Below are 7,630 nucleotides of genomic sequence, written 5' to 3' on the forward strand. Positions count from 1 at the left end.
AATTGCATGGTTTCATCATATGTTACATGTCACATGTTTTTTGGTTGTGCATTAAAAGAAAAGGTTTTGACACGACTCTAGTGCTAAGATGAGAGAATATCCTAGTAGAACACACATATCCACTATAGAGTACTTAAATTAGAATAGAAACCCCTGAGTTGATGAAGTATAGTCAACGAATTTTGAATGGGTTCCTTTTAAAGGATTCCTAAGCGAAGTAGTAGTGCCTAATGCTAGTGGATGCGACACATTATAAATATGGTGAAGGCAAATTGTGAACTGTCATATCATATTGAAAGCTCATGTTGAAGGCGTGTCGATCTGCTTGAGGATCTTTGTATTTGATGTGACACCCCTAACCTCCGCTTGGGATGGAACAGATACTTAAGCATCCAGACATCCAACACAAAGTTACATAACCCCATTCATAATAAATAATATGCAATGCAACATAACATGTATATAGCAATATGTAATAATCGCTGTGGAAAAATAGTGACTACTAAAAATTTTCATACTAGAATGAACTAAAACATCCCAACATTTAAATTAAACATAAATAGAACCTTACTTAGTAGTAGTCTAGATTGTAAGGCATAAGTTCAAACATTGTTTGGAGATAACATCTCCTTATTATAGATAGACTTCACAGGGGGTTTCATAAAAAACAACTTAAATAATTTATCTAATGTGCTTTATAGTAACCCGGACAATCTCTACAAACATCACTATCACTCATATTTACGATCACGGTCGGGTTCAATCTCAATCATTTGTAGCCAAGGGGTGGAGTTCATCACCATCTTGATCGTCAAAATTTGGTTCCACAACAACTTCTACCATTTCAGGGGGAATGGTAGTTGAGATTACTACAATGAGATTCCATAAAATCTCAGTAAGTTAAAAAACCAACATACACCGATAAATTATACATAACCAATGATAAACATGAGATGCATGTATGATATGCAGAAAAACTGTATTTGTCTTTCATCCATATTCCTTAACATCTTTCAGAAAATTTTGATGCGCATTTTCTTACAAAAAATATTTCTTCACTCATCTTTTCAAAACATATCATTTATTGTTATTAGAGTCATCATTAGAAATATATGATAATATCACAATTCCACATTTTGTACTATGAGTACCTGTTGATGACTATAGCACAACTTAGGTTAAGACTACATCATTAGAGCTGTGCAGATATATCTTTCAATACATTGATTTTAAACATTTCATAACATATGCACCAACCAGCATTAGATGCCATATATGACTTCACTCTGGAATTCTTTAAACCAGTCGGTTGCTCTTCATCAACCCAAAACTTACCACTTCATTTTTACTCACTTCAGAGTGAACAAAAAAGTTCCACCAGGATATTCCTTTATCGTAGCATTGGGTTGTGATAAAAATATTATCATGTTATGCTTCATGACAAAAATATATTTCATGACATGTGTTCATTTCGCAACATACAATACACTTCATGCTAAAATGATGTATTTTTATGTATCATGCTCAAACAGTACTATTTCATGATATAGTAACATAACACATGTCATGTATGCTAGTAGCAAAATGCTCAATGATGTATCATAAGACATTTCATGATCAAAATAACATTTATAACATGAATGTAGTGTTTATACAATAAGCATAGATAAATTATCTAAGTTAAAAACTAACTTACAAACTTCCTGAATTCTATAAATTTTCATGGCTAAAATAAAATACATACTAGAGTTAGGAATCATGAAATTCCAGGATTTGACAAGCTAAAAATAATATTTACAAATGTGCCCACATACTTTCAAAAAATTGCAATAATAAGCTAAGCTTTCACTTGCGTTTCGACCTCAAATTTCACCAATTTACACAATCTTCATATATTCCATATCCTAGGTCCATATATGACCTTATAATTTCAAGAACTAAACATCCACTATGAGAAGTTCAACCAACTGTGGCATGCAAAATGTTTATTTTCACTATAGGTGATTTAAGCCAATAATCTTCATGGATTCTTATACAACCGAAAGTTAACACATAACCAATCATTGGATTTGATCTTATTAAATGCAAGTAACTTAGTTTCAAGTCTCATGAGATCATATCAACGTTCATGCAATGAACCAATGAACAACACCAAAACATCATACAATTACCAAACCGAGTACTTGACATGATGTATCTAACTTCTCTTTAGCATTTGAACCCCTAATATCTCTAAAGAATTCTGGATTCTAACTATTAACATGCTGATAATAAGCTTCTAGATGTTTATAACACATGCTTTGAAAAACGTAATCAAGATATCACAGGAAAAACTCTAAACAAGTGGAAATCGGAATATGCTAAATGATCAACCCAAGATATTAATTTATATTCCTAGCATGACATGTTGTTTTTCCAAAATATCAACCTTAAATCAATACAACAAGACATCAGGTAAGTTTATAATATCATATCAAGACAAGTCATGACTACATTTTAACATCAAAATAAGTTATTCATGTAGGACTCCAACTCTGTACTGAAAGTATACTTCCAAAGATTCACCTCATATAATTCAATCCAAAACTCATTTTCATACAATAAATCAACACCTAACATGTTGATCTAACTTCCTATAAAAGGATATGGTAGAGTTACTCACCAGACCGTGGCTTTTAGAGTTCTCAAGAACCAGTTCTCTCCTAGGAACTGACTCTAACCTCTCGGTTTCACTCTCCTTTAAAACTATGGATGTTTTGCTTACTACAAGACTAATGCAATTCTTGAGAATGTTATGGGAGGAAGTGAGGAAAGGAGAGGGCTACTTATAGATTTGATGAATGAAGAAGTGTAATTTGAGTCTTGTGCGGCTCGATGTGCAGAAGTGAGGTGAATGGGATTGGTGATGGCTTTCAGTGCATGCTTTGTTTATGTTTTCAATTTGACAATGGTTGCACAATTTAAAACATCTCATTATTAACCCATGGACAATGACCAAATGAGGATGATACGTGTAGGAGCTAATAGGTTTCAAAAGTTGAGACAAAAACCATTTGGTTCCCCAAATTTCTCTCGATTTTTTTCCTATATTTGTTTGCAAGTTTTTGGTCAATAAAAGAGGGTTGAAAGGAAATGGTTCTTGCTGAGAATGGCACATGGTTTTCCACCAATTATACCTATCAGTTTTATCATTGATAGAGTGAGTTCTTAGGGTGAGAGGAGAGTGCTTTGATGACATGACTCCAAACCTAGAGGTGGTTCTATAGGCGTGGTAGAGGGGCTGAGTTATGAGTAGAAAATGTTAGAAAAAGCAATGGTGCAGTTCTGCTGATCATGTTTCATTTCCTAAGTGAAATAGTTTTGCCCATTGAGTGACTATGGAGGGTTGTTATTGTCCTACCATTAGATCTGAATTTTTTAGAGTTAGGTAGCATGAAATAGGGTTAATCATTTGCAAAAAAACCAATTGAGAAGGTTGTTGAATGATCAAGAATTGTTGTTTGACCTTACACGACAATGACATGCCTTATCACTTCATGACATTGAGCTGCATTTGATTTACTATTCTAGGGTTGCAAAAGGTTTATCCAAATCAAGAGGAAAAGAAGATATTTCATAAAAAGTTTTAGAGAAAAAGAGCTAGAAGAAATCTGCATGTATAGTATTTGATGGATTGTCAAAGTTACTATGCTATAACTAGTCTTATGGCATCATGAGATGTTTGGAAAATGTAAACTTAAACTCATGATGGAGGGGCTCATCATGGCAGTAAAAATAAACCCTAGAGGCATATGAAAGGTTTACAAAAGAAAGAGATGCCATTTCCTAGACGGTGGTATTTCCTATTGACATAGTAATATGAAAGAGAATCGTATGCTTACTCTCCAAGTTGGGTAATCTTTTAGACCCCAAGTTTTTATTGAATTGGGCCTTAATGTGGGCCTTGAAATGGGCCTTCCCTTGGGCCTCAAATTCTATTTTTTGGGCCACCATTTGGACCTGAACAGACTATCTTAGGTCTTAACTTTGGGTCTTACGTTGGGCCTTGTCTTGAACCTTTCTTTTGCCCTTCTCTTATCAAGCTTGGACCATCAATTTAACTAAATTGTTGGACCTTTTACATATCCATCTTACCTCCATGCCTTGCTATGAATTTATTCTCAAGTCCATTGAGGTGGCAAGTCCTCTTCATGCCACTTGTCATCCTTCTGTTAATCTCTTGGCAATCCATTTTCACAAGAAATTTCATTACTCCAAAAATCTCTAAAATTTCTAATTAAGCAAATGGTGAAAGTTAGTTAACCAAATTATGATCCTAATTGACTCAATTAATTGCAAAAGCTCAATTCTCTTAAGGATCATCACTTGCACTTTGCCAAATTCATGGGTTATCATTGTCAGATTTTCAATATTTGACAATGATACTTACTTGATCTATGTAGTTCCTAGCAAGGTGTTACACATGACGTACGCACACCTAGTCAAAGAGCCATGAGGTGTCCATATATTGTTACATGGAGCCCACGATTTTCATAGGGATAGCCGTAAGGTGTCCATACATTGTTACATAGAATAAGTGTACAAGTGATTAAAATGAAATGGCTCATTGTTACATGGTTACAAGTTCAATATTTTTTAAAAAATAATTTAGATGAAAGAAATATATGTTTTTTACAAAATCGCACATTCATGCTCATGCATTCATATTCATGTTTACCTTATAGTTGCTTATGTTATCTCTGTATATATTTTTTGTTTAACTTGTTTAGATTTCTTGAAATCTCACTATAGCATTTTCAACTACCATTCTCCCTAGAATGGTAGAAGTTGTGACAAAGTCAGAAGATAGTGAGCAGGATGGGGAAACATAAGCGCAATGAGCCCCCACTAGTTAAGGAAGCCCTAAAAAGTCCCAAGAGATCCTCAGACTCTTCACTAGTAGAGCAGCTAAAGGCAGCCGAAAAGTTTATTTGTGAAGTTTTGAAGCTTTTTGAGGATATCTAGAAGATTATAGAAAAGAAGGATTTCTAGGCGATAGCATTGTTATTGTGATAAAAGCAATGTTTAAGGATTATTATGAAGGGTTGAGGTTTTAAGGCCCTATTTTGTATGAATGGTTAAACAATTACTTTTGGGATTAATAATGCTTGTTTTGGTACCAAATTAAATTGCTCAAACCATTACTAGTTTTAATTATTCCACTGCAATTTTCGCATACTATTAGAAACATGCTAGGTGCATTGTATATTAACTGTCATGAACGAGAGATATGTGATCTTGTGTTATATGTCCCAACGCTTTAGTCTCGTCAAATCCCAAGCATGCATCGCACTATATGTGGCTTTGGATTGTTTTACGTCGCACATGAATAAAGTTGGTTAAAGAAACAACACTGAACAATAGGGAAGGAAACAAACTACTGGCAAGATGTTCGACAACTAGTTTAAGAGAGACGGCATTGGCCAATTTGCTGGCTCTAATACCATAAAGAATAAATGAAATTTTTATTTTATTAAAAATGGCACTTACCATTCTAGTGAGTATCTTAGAAACATATATTTACAAAGTTTTAAATGAAAAAAAAAAAAAAAAAAAAAAAAAAAAAAAAAAGGAAAAAAAGGAAAATTACTACCACATTCAAAAATAGACATTATAGAGTTGCTATGTTGGGAAGATTTGATGAGTACTTATTGGAGGATTTGCTGCAGCTTGACCTTCCTTCAATTGACCGTAGTTGATTTCTTTTCTGCTTGACCATTGGTGATGTTTTTAGTATTATCGTGATTGACGTCTTTTGATTATTTTGAGTTTGTATTGTCAATAAGAATTGCCACATTCTAATTGCTTCTATGACTGCCAACATTTCTTTTGAATATACAGTCCACCCTTTTCTTCCAAGCCCAATAGCCTTACTCATATATGTAAGAGGTCTCCCATGTTGAGCCAAAACTACCCCAATGCCTTTGTCTAATGCATCAGTCTCTAGAACAAAGTTTTCTAGAAAATTGGGTAGATCTAATGCTGGTGTTGAAACTATGGCTTGTTATGAAGAGCCAAATGCCTCATTTGCCTCCAAACTTCATCCGAACTTTCCTTTCTTCAACAAATAAGTGGGAGGCCAAGCCATAATGTTATAAGTCTTTGAAAAGTTTACGTTAGTATTCAGTGAGGCCAAGAATCCTTTAAGCTCCGTAATATTTTTTGGTGGTGGCCATGTTTCCATAACCTCAGTCTTTTTGTTGTCCACCTTAACTCTCTAACATTTTTATGTCGCCCAAATATTCTATCTCAGTTAGCCAAATACATATTTGCTCAACTTTACCATGAACTGTTGAGTGGCCAGCATTTCCATGGTTTTCTAGACATGACCCACATGTTGCTCCCCGACCGAACTATAGATCAAGACGTTATCAGAAAATACTAAGATAAATTGGCATAAATAAGGTTTGAAAATAGCATTCATGGCAACCTAAAAGGTTAATGGAGCATCACATATCCCAAAGGGAATTACCAGGTATTCATAGTGTTATGTGTTTGTAAGGCAGTCTTGTGGATATCTTTTCAATGAACTCAAATTTGGTGATATCCGGTTTGAAAAATAAGCCGACCCATGGTACTTGTCTAGCATGTCATCCATTGTGGGTACAAGAAACCAATATTTGACAATGGCCACGTCTAGGCTATATAGCCCATGGAAAATCGCCAAGATCCATCCTTTTTCATTACCAATAGGAAGGGAGGAAAAAGGGCTAGTATTGAGCCAAATGAGTATGGTAGACAACATTTTCGTGGTGGGATTTGGAGTGATCAAACTCTGTGGCAAACGGTAGAGATTTAGGGTCAGTTTAGATATTTAGAATATCTTTGTATTCCTGTGAATGGTAGTAAATAGTTTGATTTAATATATTTTATTAAATTTTGGAAAATGAAAAAAAAAATTGAACAAAAATATTATAAAGTTGAAAAATGATTTGAATATATCTTTTTAATATTAATCTTGTTTTGAAATTTGAAGAATTAGTATTGTTTTTCGTGTTTTGTTTGGGAGTTTGGAAAATTTATAATAATTAGGTAATGATTAGATGAAAAAGTTGAAGATTTAAAATTAAAAGTGTTCTGTGTTTGAGTGATGTTTGAAAAGGAAAAATTTGAGAATATCTAAAAATACTTTAGAACAATTGTGTTCTCAAACAAATCCTTAGGCTCTTGACTCCATAAAATTCCAACGATAGATCTTGGATCTCCTAGGCCAATGGTTGGGTTGCATCATCGTGGGCGATCATCACCAGAACTGCAAATGCTTCTACCCCGTTGTTTTATTCTTGGCCTTTCAATGAATAAGCAACAGCTCAGCTATGACTCATGGCTTGAGAATTGAGTTCATGTACACACATTGCCCCAGTTGATGGCCATTGGCATCTTTCCCTAATATAATGTTCAAGCTTTTCCAACCACTGCATTCCTAATATAACATTCAAGCTCCATCATATCTTGTATGGCCACATAAACTCCATCATATCTTTCCTTGGACTCCAATTTTTCCCCATTGGCGACAATGGCCCCAAGATGCAAGAATTGGTGTCACAGGTAATCCCCATAAATTGACTTTGCAATCTTTTGATATGCGCAT

The sequence above is a fragment of the Juglans microcarpa x Juglans regia genome, chromosome 2D (genome assembly GCF_004785595.1).
Source record: "Juglans microcarpa x Juglans regia isolate MS1-56 chromosome 2D, Jm3101_v1.0, whole genome shotgun sequence".
Lineage (NCBI taxonomy): Eukaryota > Viridiplantae > Streptophyta > Magnoliopsida > Fagales > Juglandaceae > Juglans > Juglans microcarpa x Juglans regia.